Source organism: Muntiacus reevesi, chromosome 18, assembly GCF_963930625.1.
Source record: "Muntiacus reevesi chromosome 18, mMunRee1.1, whole genome shotgun sequence".
Classification (NCBI taxonomy): domain Eukaryota; kingdom Metazoa; phylum Chordata; class Mammalia; order Artiodactyla; family Cervidae; genus Muntiacus; species Muntiacus reevesi.
The window spans coordinates 19,254,513-19,272,042 of record NC_089266.1 but is presented as its reverse complement, the minus strand read 5'-3'; the positions used below and the strand labels follow the sequence as shown (position 1 = coordinate 19,272,042).

Below are 17,530 nucleotides of genomic sequence, written 5' to 3'. Positions count from 1 at the left end.
TGGGCTTTCCACTCAGCGTGTCGGTTGTACTGGGATTTCATTTATCCAGGTGACTGATTGATAGGAGAGGACAGTGCCACTGATAGAGTCCTATTATTACTTAGAGTTCTGAAGAGAAGAGGGCCTAAAGTAGGACCAGCATGTCTTTTGGAAACACAAAGCAGGCTTTTGAGGTTAGCACAAAGTGAATAAACCAGAACAAATGACTCTTGCTGAGAGTGAAGGAGGAGAGTGAAAAAGCTGGCTTAAAACTCTATTAATATCGGACTTCCCTGCTGGCCCAGTGATTAAGAATCCCCTTGCCAATCACAAGAGATTGGTTCAATTCCTGGTCCAGGAAGATTCCACATGCCCTGAGGCAACTAAGCTCCTTTGACAAAACTACTGAGCCTGTACTCTAGAGCCCATAAACCACAATTAGAGAGTAGCCCCCACTGGCAACTAGAGAAGCCTCATGCATCAACGAAGACCCAGTGCAGTCAAAAATAAATAATTTTTTGAAAAAACTCAATATTAAAAACACTGAGGGCATGATATCTGGTCCCATCACTGCATTGCTAATTGAACGGGGAAAATGTGGAAGCACTGACAGATTTCCTCTTTTGGGGTTGTAAAATCACTGAGGATGGTGACTGCAGCCAGGAAATCAGAAGACGATTGCTACTTGGCAGGAAAGTTATGACAAACCTAGACAATGTGTTAAAAAGCAAAGACATCACTTTATCGACAATGGTCCCTGTAGTCAAGGCTATGGTCTTTCCAGTAGTCACGTATGGATGTGAGAGCTGAACTATAAAGATCTCAGAGGCCAAAGAACTTTGGAAGTGTGGTGCTGGAGAAGAATCCCGAGAGTCCCTTGGAAAGCAAGATCAAACCAGTCCATCTTAAAGGAAATCAACCTTGAATTCTCCTTGGAAGGACTGATGCTAAAGCTGAAACTCCAATACTTTGACCACCTGATGGGAAGAACCCACTCACTAGAAAAGACTGTGATGCTGGGAAAGATTGAAGGCAGGAGAAGGAAGACAGAGCATGAGATGGTTGGATGGCATCACCACATCAATGGACATAAGTTTGAGCAACTCCAGGAGATACTGAAGGACAGGGAAGTCTGGGCATGATGCAGTCCACGGGGTTGCAAAGAGTCAGACCGGATTTAGCAACTGAACAACACCAAACAACACCACTTCCTCTTTGCCAGGACATTTTAGTGCATAGATGTTGGAGCAGGGAGTTAGAATAGAACCTTGCCCTGTCCACTCCACCCGTTGACCTGGTTTTGTAACACCTTTAGGAATAGTGCACCCGTCTCAGGGGAAAGAGAAAATATGAACAACAGACTTGTTACATCTTTCTCAATGTGCTCCTCGTTTTGCCTTGGGTACCTGTCTCATGGGAAGGTTTCTGTTTTGTTTTACCAACGTGTGATTTTCCATTTTTTTGTAGCGGTGGTATACTTAGGAGTACTGTTTCTTGTGAGGGTCATATCCATGGACCAATATTATGCAGATTTTATTTTAACTTTCAAACCACTGTAAAGGAGGTGTCCAGATCATTTACTATTTTTCTTTATTTTTAACACTGGATTATTTCTTCTGTCCTGTGGACAAGGTACTGCTCCCAACACCTAACAGATCTCTGAAACAGTGTGGGTTTACTGGAGTCCCCAGGGGAAGACGCTCAGCTCTAGGAATTTTTTAAATTCTTGACTCCACCCAAGTGTGTTTTCCCTAAAAGAAGATACTGAAAAACAAAAAGATTAAGTAACTTGTGAAAGTCACCCAGCTGGAAATTAGCTGAAGTGGGCTGTGAACAATATCTGTGAAGCAGATATTGTTTCCTCCACGACCTCTGAAACTTCCTAGCTCCTCTGTTACATCTCCTGGGCCTCTCACCTGAGAGGGCACCAGTCACTTGATTAAAGATAAGAGACCTGAAACTGGCAATCTCTCCCCCATCCTTCATCCTTTGCCTTTGCCAGGAAAGGCGTTGATAAACAAATGGCAAGGAGGAGGTGGGGCAAAGTGGGGGTGAAGGAGGGGACCTAGTTTGTCAGGGCAACACCGGGGCCTGGCTCAGTCCAGTAGCCTTTAAATGGGAGTTCCAGTCCCCGTCTCCACATCCAGCCTGGAGCCCTGGAGCCTTCCTCCATTAATGACCACTTTGTTTCCTGGCAGCCTCATTTCTGCAGCCCTTGTCCACAAGATCACAGCCCAGGACAGAGTGCATTGGAGGATTCCCTAGAGGGAACATTCAAACATTCTTACTTTGAGCATTCATGGATGGAGCGCCTGCCAGGTTGAAGGCCTCAGTGAAATGGATAAGGACCTGCCCTCATGGAGTGGACATTATAATGAGAAGTAGGGAGAGGCAGACAGTGACTCTCGAGGGTCATTTCATATAGTGACATAAGCCATCGAGGAAAATAAACAGGGAAATGTGCTGGAGAGTGACTGGGGGGAGAGCTACTTTACGTGGAGGAGGGGGCTGCTTATGAAGGCCTCTCCAGTGGTGACATCAGAGGCAAGTTTAAGTGGCCAGGAGACAAGGAAGCATCCCAGACAGAAGGACAGACTAGCTGGGACCTACCTGCTTCCTCCCATTGGCTCCTGACCTGGGTCAGATTCAGCTGCTGAGTGGAGGTCCTTCCTCAGAGCTGTCTTCCCACCAGACTAAGCACTGAGCCCAGAAGCTGGTTCTTCTCAGCCACAGCTCCGCAGTGTCCAGCACTGTGCCTGCCACACAGTAGGCATTCATGAAACCCTCCATGATTCCTGACTACATGATGGATTGACTAAATGTACTCAAGGGTTTCCTTGAGTGTGGGAACCAAGCACCTGGCCTTAGCTGGGAGTTTCCTGGTCCGAGGTCCCTGACACCTTGGAGTTTGGGAAGGATACCTATAAAACCCTGCACTTCCAGGCAAGGTCTGGGTAATCCTGAACCCTCAGGCCTTTACTGGGGAAGAGGGATTTCTTAGAGGAGAAAAACAGAGGCCATGGGAGGGATGACACTGGGGAGAGAAGCCCCCTTCAAGGCCTGGTGGGCTGAACCCTGGGCTGAGACTCATCATGAGTCCTGTCCTGACAAGTGAAATGGCTTGGAAAAGCCACCTCCCCCTTTGGAGCCTTGGTTTCCTCAGCATGTAATGAGGGACTTAGATGATTCCAGGTCCCTTTCCCCAGGACAACCCAGGCTCTGGAGTAAAGGAGGGTACAGGATGGGTGAAGCTCACCAAGGGAAGCAGCTGACAACATCGATTCTCCACTGCATCCCAACGGAATACCTGAGTGCAGAACTGAAGGGAGGAGACGAGTCTCAGGAGGAGGAATGGGAGGGGAGAGGAGGTCCCAGAGCAGCTTCTGCCAGGGAATCACAAAGATACGTATTTCAAATTCCAGTTTTGCTTCCCCAAGCATGAATTGGAGAGGGAATTCCCCAGTGGTCCAGGGTTACAATTCTGTTCTTCCACTGTACAGGACACGGGTTACATCCCTGGTTTGGGAAATAAGATGCCAAGGCCAAGGAAAGAAAGAATAAAATGGGGAAAACACAACCTACTACCTAGAATCGATGTGAAAAGAAAAACTGTGGGAAAGGGCCCTTAGAGACCTTTTTCTCCCGCAAGGGGCCCATTCAGAGGCAACTCATCTAAAGTCACGTCCCAGAGCCCAAGCCAGGGCGGAAAAGGAGCAGATGCTGCCCCTGGTCTGTCACTGAAGGTGATTGTCTGTCACTGTCTGTCACTGCCCAAGTCTGAAGCAAAGTGGTGTGACTTTGGACAGGTTTCTTTCCCTCCTGTCACTGCCCAAGTCTGAAGCAAAGTGGTGTGACTTTGGACAGGTTTCTTTCCCTCCTTCTGGGATTTTTTGTTCGTTTCTTTTTCTGGCCATGCCACTGGGCTTGTGGGATCTTAGATCCCTTACCGGGTATTGAACCCTTGCCTTTGGCAGTGAAAGCGTGGTCACTGCCAAGTCTGTCTGTCACTGCCCAAGTCTGAAACAAAGTGGTGTGACTTTGGACAGGTTTCTTTCCCTCCTTCTGGGATTTTTTGTTCGTTTCTTTTTCTGGCCATGCCACTGGGCTTGTGGGATCTTAGATCCCTTACCGGGTATTGAACCCTTGCCTTTGGCAGTGAAAGCGTGGAGTCCTAACCTCTGAACTGCCAGGGAAAACCCCTGGAGTCTCCTTTTCAGGCAGGACCTTCAGAACAGTTTGAGGTTGGGAATGGAAAAGTCACCCTTTTCTAGTTGTTTTTGTGGAGGTATGATCAGATGTATGATCTCCAAGCCAGGCTTCAGCAATACGTGAACCATGAACTTCCAGATGTTCAAGCTGGTTTTAGAAAAGGCAGAGGAACCAGAGATCAAATTACCAACATCCGATGGATCATCAAAAAAGCAAGAGGGTTCCAGAAAAACATCTATTCCTGCTTTATTGACTATACCAAAGCCTTTGACTGTGTGGATCACAATAAACTGTGGAAAATTCTGAAAGAAATGGGAATACCAGACCACCTGACCTGCCTCTTAAGAAACCTGTATGCAGGTCAGGAAGCAACAGTTAGAACTGGACATAGAACAACAGACTGGTTCCAAATAGGAAAAGGAGTATGTCAAGGTTGTATATAGTCACCCTGCTTATTTAACTTGTATGCAGAGTACATCATGAGAAACGCTGGGCTGGAGGAAGCACAAGCTGGAATCAAGATTGCCGGGAGAAATATCAATAACCTCAGATATGCAGATGACACCACCCTAGAGGCAGAAAGTGAAGATCTAAAGAGTCTCTTAATGAAAGTGACAGAGGAGAGTGAAAAAGTTGGTTTAAAACTCAACATTCAGAAAACTAAGATCATGGCATCCGGTCCCATCACTACATGGCAAATAGATGGGGAAACAGTGGAAACAGTGGCTAACTTTAATTTTCTGCACTCCAAAATCACTGTAGATGGTGACTGCAGCCATGAAATTAAAAGACGCTTACTCCTTGGAAGGCAAGTTATGACCAACCTAGACAGCATATTGAAAAGCAGAGACATTACTTTGCCAACAAAGGTCCGTCTAGTCAAGGCTATGGTTTTTCCAGTGTTCATGTATGGATGTGAGAGTTGGACTATAAAGAAAGCTGAGCGCCGAAGAGCTGATGCTTTTGAACTGTGGTGTTGGAGAAGACTCTTGAGAGTCCCTTGGACTGCAAGATCTAACCAGTCTGCCGGGAGCCGGCACATGAGATCCCACCCTTGACAAGGTCATGAGGAGAAAACCTGACAGACAAGGTGGATCAGGTTTTCAGGGATTCCGAAAAGCTGCCCCTGGCACTCACCTTAAAGATGATATCTGTCTTTCTGATGCTTGCTTCAATAGACTACTTCCTAATTTCTATGACACAGGCAGAAAGCCTTCCCCAATCTCTCCCCAAATAAGCATCAGTTTAGAACTTTAATCAATAAGTTTCCCAGGTGGTGGTATTTTATGAGATTATCCAGGGTGAAAGGAGTGTTTTAATTTAAACGCCTTTGCTGGTATTTTAGTTTGTTTGGCAAATGCATTTATGCCCTTGGGACTAATACGCATGACTACTCACAATACCCTAATCATAAAACAGCATAAAGAACCTGATCATATAAAGGCCCTAATAGACATAGAGCCTTTTTGGGGGGGTGAAGGAGTCCTATTAGAAAACATAAGAAAAATTATTCTAAAGGTGGTTATTGGGTTAACGTTTGCTTGCTGTGTTTTTGCTCTTAATGTGCTAAGGTTGTGTTATAGAAACCATTGTTAATATAGTTATAGATCTAGAAAAATAAGAGCTTAGCCCTAGTGTGGTAACAATGAGATTGTTGTTAATTGTCAGCCAGGAGTGCTAGACAGAGGCTGCCTCACCAAAGTCGCAGAGTCTGTGTGGGGTAAACTTCTTAGATAAACTCAACTGACAACTTCTGCAGAAGGATTAATTTTTATGTTAACAAGGTTATACTTCTACTCTGTACTGTTGCCCTATGAGACTGCTACCTTTCCTTTAAGGTCACCATAGAAACGGAAAATAGGTTTACATTCACCTGACCTGCATAAAATGTTAATAGGCCCCAAGGCCAGAAGATAATGTACAAAACCCTCATAAACAAAGAAGTATGCAGAAAACACCCTGGTTTTGTGAAGAACAAGCTGATGTAATGTTAAACTATCTTCCCCTTAGAAATGTACTAACTTAGGGTATAAAAGCTACGGTAAAAAATAAAGCATTGCCAGACCCTGCCAGACCCTGCAAACACCCCTGTCTGGTCACTCTCTCTCTCTCTCTTTCTCTCTCTCTCCCTCCCAGACTTGGCCCTATCAAGGCTGGTCTCATGTGTCTTCTCTCGCCAATGCCGTTCATCCCGAGGGTAACCCCTGGATCCTGCCGAGGCTGGACCCCGGCACCAGTCCATCCTAAAGGAAATCAGTCCTGACTATTCATTGGAAGGACTGATGCTGAAGCTGAAATGAAAATACTTTGGCCTGATGCAAAGAGCAGATGTATTTGAAAAGATCCTGATGCTGGGAAAGATTGAGGGCAGGAGGAGAAGGGGACAATAGAGGATGAGACGGTTGGATGGCATCACCAACTCAATGGACATGGGTTTGGGTGGACTCCAGGAATTAGTGATGGACAGGGAGGCCTGGCGTGCTGTGGTTCATGGGGTCGCAAAGTCAGACACGACTGAGAGACTGAACTGATCCTGATACTGATCAGATGTAAATGAACATTTTCTGAGCAGGAAATCTGATTTCAGTGACATTTCTGATGCTTTTACTGAGAGCCAAATAGCTGGTGCTGGGAAGGCAGAGGCGGGAGGAGGCTGGAGGGCGGAGCAGGCTGTGAAGAGGCAGGTGCAGCAGGTTGTGGTGTCTTAGGAGACAGATCCACACGGGGACAGATTCCAGCATCCATCTGCACAGGAGACTGGCACTAGGGGAGACCTTGGCCTCAGGAGGGCCTTGGGTGATGAGCAAGAAACAGCAGCCAGAGCCCCAAGAGGGTGACGGTGCCCGGGGAGCAACAGCCTGCAGCTGCGAGGGGGGAGGAACAAGCCCGCCAGAGAGACAGAGAGGTGAGCTGAGGGGAGAGAGCCAGTTCTCTCCCCTGTGTGGGGAGCTAGTAGTTGACCACGCCTTCCTGGCGACAGAGGGCGAGGCATGCAGATTCGAGACGGCGCTTCTGCCCGAGAACGACAGAGCTACGGCAGATACGGAATTTCTCTTTTACAATGTGGAGGATGAAGCCTGCTCGAGAGTCTGGTGTGGTGCCGCCACAGCACTGTCAACGAGGCAAAGGCAGGGCGCCCTGGAGTGAGCGGGGACCCGGGTCACACTGAGTGCAACATGCTCGACAGCAGGACGGTGACAGCGACGGGCGGTGCAGCAGCATCGCTTCTCGGCCTTTTGGCTAAGATCAAGTGTAGTATCTGTTCTTATCAGTTTAATATCTGATACGTCCTCTATCCGAGGACAATATATTAAATGGATTTTTGGAGCAGGGAGTTGGAATAGGAGCTTGCTCCGTCCACTCCACGCATCGACCTGGTATTGCAGTACCTCCAGGAACGGTGCACCCCCTCGGGGGAACTTACGGAAGTGCTCAAAGTCAGAAACTAGCTCTTTCTCTTTCTTTCTGGGTGTGTTATTTTTTTTTTTTCCCCAGTTTGTTTTCATGCTTAACAAGTTATCCTGATAATTGCAGGAGGAAGAATATCAAAGCTTAGACTTAAAACTCATTTACTTTTTTTTTTTTAATTTCCACATTTCTTTCAGTTTTTTGAAACGAAAGCCATATCCAATTTTTTAAGAAGTTTTCTATTTCATAGCCTCACTAAGTACAGCTCTGTGGGATTCTCTCAAACCTCAAGCTCTCTGAAGAGTCAGTTCTTTCTACTCTGCATTCTCAGTCAAGAATGAGATGTTATATCTCTATTGACTTCCTTGCTTTGCTGTCTCTAACATTTCTCCTGTGTACATGTTTTCCAAACTTCAGGCAGTTTCTAGTGAAAGCCACTGAGATCCACCTGGAGTCTAGGTTAAAATGATGGGCTTTAAATTCAGTCTGTGTGTTGGTTGTATTGGGATTTCATTTATACAGCTGGCTGACTGATGAGGTCAGTGCCACTGAAGAAGTTGTATTATTACTTGGAGTTTTTATCACTTAGAAGAGAAGAGGGCCTAAAGTAAGAACCACTGTGTCTTTTGGATACACAAGATAGGCTGTTCAGGTCAGCACAAAGTTCAAATCATGTATGAACCAGAACAACTTCCCCATCTTATCATCTTTCGTCCTTTTCCATTGATTCCTGCATTCGACCAAGATCTAGTGGGGCGCTGGTCTAAGTGCACCAGACAGTGTGGTGGGAAAAGCAGCCGCTGTGGCAATCTCCCCAGGTACCACCGGACAATTGCACTTATCTCCTGAACTAGTAAGGTTATGCTCAGAATCCTCCAAGCTGGTTCTCAGTGAACCGAGAACTTCCAGATGTCCAAACTGAGTTTAGAAAAGACAGAGGAACCAGAGATCAAAATGCCAGCAATCGCTGGATCCTAGAGAAAGCAAGGGAAACCCAGAAAAACCTTTACCTCTGTTTCGTTGAGTCGGCTAAAGCCTTTGACTGTGTGGATCATAACAAACTGGGGAAAACTCTCAAAGAGATGGGAATACCAGACCATCTTACCTGTATGCTGAGAAACCTGCATGTGGGTCAAGAAGCAACAGTCAGAACCTTCTATGGAACAACTGACTGGTTCAAAATTGAGAAAGGAGAACGACAGGCTGTTTCTTGTACCCTGTCTGTTTAACTGTTACGCAAGCACATCATGCAAAATGCCGGGCTGGGTGAGCTACAAGCGGGAACCAGGATCGCCAGGAGAAACATCGACAGCCTCAGATCTGCAGCTGATACCACTCTAATGGCAGAAGGGGAAGAGAAACTAAAGAGCCTGTTGCTGAGGGTGAAGGAGGAAAGTGAAAAGAGCCGGCTTAAAACTCAATATTGGACTTCCTGGTGGCCTGGTGGTTAAGAATCTGCTTGCCAATGCAAGGGACATTTGTTCAATCCCTGGTCCAGGAAGATGCCACAGGCCCTGGGCAACCAAGCCCCTGTGACACAACTACTGAGCCCACACTCTGGAGCCCTAAGCCACAAGTAGAGAGTAGCCCGCGCTCCCGACTAGAGAGAGCCTACAGGTGTCAACAAGGACCCAGCGCAGCCAAGAATAAATACATAAGTGATTTTGAAGAAAAACACCTCAATATTTAGAAGAAGAAAAAAAAAAACAACAACACTAAGATCATGACATCTGGTCCCATCACATCCTGGCAAATAGAGGGGGGAAAGGTGGAAACAGTGACAGATTTCCTCCTCTTGGACTCTGAAATCACTGAGGCGGGTGACTGCAGCCAGGAAATCAGATGACCGTGTCTTGGCAGGAAAGCTATGACAAACCTAGACAGTGTGTTAAAAAGCAAAGACATCACTTTGGTGTTGGGACAATGGTCCCTATATTCAAGGCTGTGGTCTTTCCAATAGTCATGTACGGATTTGAGAGCTCGACTATAAAGGTGTTAGAGGCCAAAGAACTGATGCTTTGGAACTGTGGTGCAGGAGAAGATTCCTGAGAGTCCCTTGGAAAACAAGGTCAAACCAGTCCATCTTAAAGGAAATCACTCTTAATTCTCCTTGGAAGAACTGATGCTGAACCTGAAACTTCCATACTAGGCCACCTGATACGAAGAACCCATTCATTGGAAAAGACCATGATGCTGGGAAAGACTGAAGGCAGAAGGAGAAGGAAGACAGAGGATGAGATGGTTGGATGGCATCACCGAATCAATGGACATGAGTTTGAGCAACTCTAGGAGATAGTGAAGGATAGGGAAGTCTGGCGTGCTGCCATTCACAGTGTTGCAAAGAGTCAGACAGGACTTAACAACTGAACAACACCAAACAACACCATATCCTCTATGCCAGGACATTTTAGTAAATGAGTTTTTGAGCAGGGAGTTGGAATAGAACCTTACTCCATCCAGTTTGTAAGGGCAACACAGGGGCCTGGCCCAGTCCAGTCTCCTTTAAATGGGAATTCCAGTCCCCATCTCCACATTCAGCCTGGGACCCTGGAGTCTTCCTCCATTAATGACCACTTTGTTTCCTGGCAGCCTCATTTCTGCAGCCCTTGTCCACAAGAACACAGCCCAGGACAGAGTGCATTGGAGGATTCCCTAGAGAGAGCATTCAAATATTCTTACTTTGAGCATTCATGGATGGAGTGCCTGCCAGGTTGAAGGCCTCAGTGAAATGGATAAGGACCTGCCCTCATGGAGTGGACATTATAATGAGGAGTAGGGAGAGGCAGACAGTGACTCTCGAGGGTCATTTCATATAGTGACATAAGCCATCGAGGAAAACAAACAGGGAAATGTGCTGGAGACTGACTCAGGGGAGAGCTACTTTATGTGGAGGAGGGGTTGCTCATGAAGGCCTCTCCAATGGTGACATCAGAGGCAAGTTTAAGTGGCCAGGAGGCAAGGAAGCATTCCAGACAGAAGGACAGACTAGCTGGGACAGACTACCTGCTTCCTCCCATTGGCTCCTGACCTGGGTCAGATTCAGCTGCTGAGTGGAGGTCCTTCCTCAGAGCTGTCTCCCCACCAGACTAAGCACTGAGCCCAGAAGCTGGTTCTTCTCAGCCACAGCTCCCCAGTGTCCAGCACTGTGCCTGCCACACAGTAGGCATTCATGAAACCCTCCATGATTCCTGACTACATGATGGATTGACTGAATGTACTCAAGGGTTTCCTTGAGTGTGGGAACCAAGCACCTGGCCTTAGCTGGGAGTTTCCTGGTCTGAGGTCCCTGAGACCTTGGAGCTTGGGAGGGATACCTATAAAACCCTGCACTTCCAGGCAAGGTCTGGGTAATCCTGAACCCTCAAGCCTTTTCTGGGAAAGAGGGATTTCTTAGAGGAGAAAAACAGAGGCCATGGGAGGGATGACACTGGGGAGAGAAGCCCCCTTCAAGGCCTGGTGGGCTGAACCCTGGGCTGATACTCATCATGAGTCCTGTCTTGACAAGTGAATTGGCTTGGAAAAGCCACCACCCCCTTTGGAGCCTTGGTTTCCTCAGCATGTAATGAGGGGCTTAGGTGATTGCAGGTCGCTTTCCCCAGGACAACCCAGGCTCTGGAGTAGGGGAGGGTACAGGATGGGTGAAGCTCACCTAAGAAGCAGCTGAGGACATCCTTGTCTCCACTGCATCCCAAGTGAGTACCTATCTGAGTGCACAACTGAAGGGAGGAGAGGAGTCTGCAGGAGGAGGGATGGGAGGGGAGAGGAGGTCCAGGAGCAGCTTCCACCAGGGAATGACAAAGACACGTATTTCAAATTCCCGCTTAGCTTCCTCAAGAATAAATTGGAGAGGGAATTCCCTGGTGGTCCACAGTAACAATTCCGTTCTTCCACTGTACAGGACACAGGTTACATCCTTGGTTTGGAAAATAAGAGTCCAAGGTCAAGAAAAGAAAGAATTAAATGGGGAAAACACAACTTACTACTTAGAATGAATGTGAAAAGAAAAACTGAGGGGAAGGGGCCCTTAGGGACCCTTTTCTCCCGCCAGGGGCCCATTCAGAGGCAACTCATCCAAAACCACGTCCCAGAGCCCAGGCCAGGGCAGAGAAGGAGCAGATGCTGCCCCCTGGTGGATGAGCTGTCACTGCCTGTCTGAAGCAAAGTGGAGTGAAGTTGACCAGGATTCTTTTCCCTCCTCCTGGGGTTTTTTTGTTTGTTTGTTTCTTTTTCTGGCCATGCCACCCAGCTCCTGGGATCTTAGGTATTGAACCCTTCCCTTGGGCAGTGAAAGTGTGGAGTCCTAACCACTGAACTGCCAGGGAATTCCCCTGGAGTCTTCCGTTCAGACAGGACCTTCACTACCATTTGAGGTTGGGAATGGAAAAGTCACCCTCTTCAAGTTGTCTTTGTGGAGGTAAGATCAGATGTAAATGAACATTTTCTGAGCAGGAAATCTGATTTCAGTGACATTTCTTATGCTTTTACTGACGGCCTAATAGCTGGTAGGCCTCTGGAAGGCAGAGGCGGGAGGAGGCTGGAGGGCGGAGAAGGCTGTGAAGACGCAGGTGCAGCAGGTTGTGGTGTCTTAGGAGACAAATTCACTCAGGAACAGATTCCAGATTCCATCTGCACAGGAGACTGGCACTTAGGGAGACCTTGGCCTCAGGAGGGCCATTGGGTGATCAGGAAGCAACAGCAGCCAGAGCCCCAAGAGGGTGACGGTGCCGGGGGAGCAACAGCTTGCAGCTGCGAGGGGGGAGGAACAAGCCCGCCAGAGAGACAGAGAGGTGAGCTGAGGGGACAGAGCCAGGCTCACGCTGTGCGGGGAACCGGCTGTTGGCCAGTTATCCGAGCTGGTGGAATCTTTAGAGCTTTCACTGCTGCTGCTGCTGCTGCTAAGTTGCTTCAGCATGTCCGACTCTGTGCGACCCATAGTCAGCAGCCCACCCAGCTCCTCAGCCCCTGGGAGTCTCCAGGCAAGGATACTAAAGGGGGTTGCCATTTCCTTCTCCAGTGCATGCATGCATGCTAAGTCACTTCTGTCATGTCCAACTCTGTGCGACCCTATGGTCAGCAGCCCACCAGGCTTCTCTGTCCATGGGATTCTCTAGGCAAGAATACTGGAGTGGAGAGCTTACACTACAGGGGCCAATCCCCAGAGAACTTACATGTTTGATTCAGCTTTTTAAAAATGTATCTACTTTTTGGCTGTATCGGGTCTTAGTTGTGACACACAGGCTCCAGAGCACTCAGACTCAGTTGCCTCATTGCAAGGGGGAATCTTAGCTCCACACCAGGGATCGAACTTGTGTCCCCTACATTGGGAGGCGGATACTTAACCACTGGACCACCAGGAAGTGCCTGATTCAGCTTCTTGATGTCATATATTTCTGTCAAGTCACCCATGTTGTTTGGCCCACACGAATGGGTGCATGCTCAAATTTGGGAGCTTGTCAGAATCATCTGGAGGACTTGATAAACACAGAGCTGGGGCCTCCTTTCAAAATTTCTGATTCAGAAATTTGAAGACTTTGTCAGACCCAGGCTAAGCACAGTATACATTGTCTCATTGGAGCCTCATCCAGTCATTCAACACATACTCATCAAAAATCAAGTACATTCAGAGCACTACCATAGGTGCTGAGAATGGACCAGCAAACAAAAGGTTTACCATCAAGGTGAAAGCACAGCACTAACAGCTGTGTGTTTGTGAATATACCTACATTCTATGTGTCTGTGTCCATCTACATGTGTATCTATGCCATGTGAGCATCATGGGTGCCAAAGCCCCTTGGCAGCCAACAGAAATACAAGACCAGGGAGAGGGGAATGTGAAATAGGAAGGCTTAGGGTGAGTAGGTGTAGATCATTTGCAAGACTGTCAAATAGAATTATTTCTGTTTTACAGGCAAGAAGTGACTTTCCCTAGGATATACTCATTAAGACATCCCGATGTGCTGCATTTCCTCATGTAGCTTCACAAGTACCCTCATCAGAGAGGCATTCTTATCATCCCCAGTTAAAATATCAGGACCCCTGATTTTAAAAACCTGAGGCCCCAGTAGTTAGCAGGATGCTTGAATACAAATCCTGACTTCTTTTCACATTAGGCAAGATACTTAGCCTCTCAGCACTTCCATCTGTAACAGTGCTTTCAAGAAATGTGAGTCACACACATAACCAAACTGGTTTTTTTTTTTTTTTGGTTTTTGTTTTTGTTTTAGTTTGGCCATGCCTGTGGCTTCTGGGATCCCAGTTCTCCAACCAAGGATGGAACCTGGACTCCCATACTGAAAGCACTGAGGCCTAACCACTGAATCACCAGGGAATTCTCTCCTTCAGGTAAATGCAAACATTCTTAGGCATATAAAAAAAAAGATAAAGAGAAGTGAGTGAAATTAAGTTTAATATATTCTTTAACTCAAGATATTTCAGACATTCTCTGGTGGACAGTGGTTAGAGCTCTATGTTTTCAATGACAAGGCAGGGAAGGTTTCATCCCATCCCTCCTCAGGGTTCTTGCAAACCCTGGGGAACACTCCCCCCCGCCCCCCCCCCCACATGCCTGCCAAAAAAAAAAAAAAAAAAAAGATAGCTAAAATATTTCAATATGCAATTAATATCAACATTGCAGAGATATGTTACAATTTCTAATAGTAAATCTTTGAAATCCCAATGTTTTCCACTTGAAAGTGGAAACCTTTGAATTCTCTGGTGCCTCAGGATTTAGTGGTACCTCTGAATTCGGAGGAATCACCTGCCCAGCGTTCCCTGGCTGCATGTGACTAGTGTCTGTGACAGCTCATATCAACAGAATGCTTCTTCTTGTTTTTGGTGTGTAAGTAGTGTCTGAATCTTTGGGACCCTGTGACCAGCCAGGATCGTATGTCCACTGGATTTCCTAGGCAAAAATACCGGAGTGGGTTGCATTTCCTTCTCCAGGGGATCTTTCCGATCCAGGAATCGACCACGTTTCCTATATTGCAGGCGGATTCTTGACAATCTGAGCCACCAGCGAAGCCCACAGCTGAGGAGGAGGAGCAGGGAAACGAGGTCCTAGGCGGAGGGAGCTTTTGGTAGGAAGCCCGGGATCGGATTGGTTCCTAGAAGCACCGAAGGACGCGGGCGCTGGAGTTGGAGTGAACCCCTCCCGCGGCCGGGGCCCGCCCTCCGCATCCACACGCCCCCTCCCTTCCCCGCTGTGGGCCATCCGCCTTCCGCCTGGCAGGGGAGCCCCCTCCAGACAGCCGACCCTACGAAGCCCCTCTGTCCGCAGGCGGAGGCCTGTGTAACACACTGCAGTCCGGCCGTTTCGAGCGAGTCAGCCTTGCGACCTTGTCTTCAGGAAAACTCTCGGCCAACAGCTCCTCTCACAGGTCCCTCTCGCCGCCCACCCCGCGCCCCCTCCGGTCGGGTCTCTCCTCTCCCCCTGCACCAAGGACGAGCTCCCCTGCCGCAGCCCCGAGGCCGTCCCCAGGGCGCTGCGGTCCCGCCGGAGCCACGCCTTCCTGGCGACAGAGGGCGGGGCATGCAGATTCGAGACGGCGCTCCTGCCCGAGAACGACAAAGCTACGGCAGATACGGAATTTCTCTTTCACAGCGTGGAGAATAAAGCCTGTTCGAGAGTCTGGTGTGGTGCCGCCATAGCACTGTCAACGAGGCAAAGGCAGGGCGCCCTGGAGTGAGCGGGGACCCGGGTCACACTGAGTGCAACATGCTCGACAGCAGGACGGTGACAGCGACGGGCGGTGCAGCAGCATCGCTTCTCGGCCTTTTGGCTAAGATCAAGTGTAGTATCTGTTCTTATCAGTTTAATATCTGATACGTCCTCTATCCGAGGACAATATATTAAATGGATTTTTGGAGCAGGGAGTTGGAGTAGGAGCTTGCTCCGTCCACTCCACGCATCGACCTGGTATTGCAGTACCTCCAGGAGCGGTGCACCCCTTCGGGGACACTTACAGAAGTACCCAAAGGCAGAAACTGGTCCTTTGCCGTCAAGGATTGGACTATCTCTACATTGAGTTACCTTTTTTACGAGGTTTCTCTGGCAATCCACTCCAGTACTCTTGCCTGGAAAACCCAAAGGACAAGAAGCCGGGTGGGTTCCAGTCCATTGGGTTGCAAAGAGTCTGACGCGATAAGACTGAGCAATTTCACTTTCTTATATGCTTTGCTTTGCAAGTGGGCCTGACAATTTAAGGGGGGAGAATTAAGTTCAATGGGCAATAAATACCAAAACTGAGACTTAAAACTCACTTCCTTCCTTCTTTTCTTTTCACATTTTTTTCACTTTTCTGGTGCTAAAACCATGTCCAATTCTTTAAGAGGTTCTCTATTTCATAACCTCATTGAGTGCAGCTCTGTGGGATAATCTCAAGCTCTCTGAAAGTAAGTTCTTTCTACCCTGCATTCTCAGTCAGGAATGAGATGTTATGTCTCTCCCCGACTGCCTTCCTCTGCTGTCTCTAACATTTCTCCTGTGTAACATGTTTTCTGAACTTCAGGCAGTTTCCAGTGAAAGCCACTGAGATCCACCTGGAGTCTAGGTTAAAATGATGGGCTTTAAATTCAGTCTCTGTGTTGGTTGTATTGGGATTTCATTTATACAGCTGGCTGACTGATGAGGTCAGTGCCACTGAAGAAGTTGTATTATTACTTGGAGTTTTTATCACTTAGAAGAGAAGAGGGCCTAAAGTAAGAACCACTGTGTCTTTTGGATACACAAGATAGGCTGTTCAGGTCAGCACAAAGTTCAAATCATGTATGAACCAGAACGACTTCCCCATCTTACCTTCTTTCGGCCTTTTCCGTTGATTCCTGCATTCGACCAAGATCTAGTGGGGCGCTGGTCTAAATGCACCAGGCAGTGTGGTGGGAAAAGCAGCCGCTGTGGCAATCTCCCCAGGTACCACCGGACAATTGCACTTATCTCCTGAACTAGTAAGGTTATGCTCAGAATCCTCCAAGCTGGTTCTCGGTGAACTGAGGACTTCCAGATGTCCAAACTGAGTTTAGAAAAGACAGAGGAACCAGAGATCAAAATGCCAGCATTCGCTGGATCGTAGAGAAAGCAAGGGAAATCCAGAAAAACCTCTACCTCTGTTTCGTTGAGTCGGCTAAAGCCTTTGTGTGGATCATAACAAACTATGGAAAACTCAAAGAGATGGGAATACCAGACCATCTTACCTGTATGCTGAGAAACCTGCATGCGGGTCAAGAAGCAACAGTTAGAACCTTCTATGGAACAACTGACTGGTTCAAAATTGAGAAAGGAGTACGACAGGCTGTTTCTTGTACCCTGTCTGTTTAACTGTTACGCAAGCACATCATGCGAAATGCCGGGCTGGGTGAGCTACAAGCGGGAACCAGGATCGCCAGGAGAAACAACGACAGCCTCAGGTCTGCGGCCGATACCACTCTAATGGCAGAAGGGGAAGAGAAACTAAAGAGCCTGTTGCTGAGGGTGAAGGAGGAAAGTGAAAAGAGCCGGCTTAAAACTCAATATTGGACTTCCTGGTGGCCTGGTGGTTAAGAATCTGCTTGCCAATGCAAGGGACATTTGTTCAATCCCTGGTCCAGGAAGATGCCACAGGCCCTGGGCAACCAAGCCCCTGTGACACAACTACTGAGCCCGCACTCTGGAGCCCTAAGCCACAAGTAGAGAGCAGCCCGCGCTCCCGACTAGAGAGAGCCTACAGGTGTCAACAAGGACCCAGCGCAGCCAAGAATAAATACCTAAGTGATTTTGAAGAAAAACACCTCAATATTTAGAAGAAGAAAAAAAACAACAATACTAAGATCATGACATCTGGTCCCATCACTTCCTGGCAAATAGAGGGGGAAAAGGTGGAAGCAGTGACAGATTTCCTCCTCTTGGACTCTAAAATCACTGAGGAGGGTGACTGCAGCCAGGAAATCAGAGGACGGTTGC

General features: G+C 47.8%; 2 non-coding genes across 2 annotated transcripts; both read left to right on the top strand.

The window, feature by feature from the left end:
* The first annotated feature begins 7,408 nt into the window (after positions 1–7,408).
* On the top strand, positions 7,409–7,599 carry LOC136150479 (U2 spliceosomal RNA). Its single transcript, XR_010659897.1, has one exon. It is a non-coding gene; the product is annotated as a U2 spliceosomal RNA (small nuclear RNA).
* Positions 7,600–15,354: 7,755 nt separating this feature from the next.
* On the top strand, positions 15,355–15,545 carry LOC136150481 (U2 spliceosomal RNA). The gene has a single exon (XR_010659899.1). It is a non-coding gene; the product is annotated as a U2 spliceosomal RNA (small nuclear RNA).
* Positions 15,546–17,530: the final 1,985 nt, after the last annotated feature.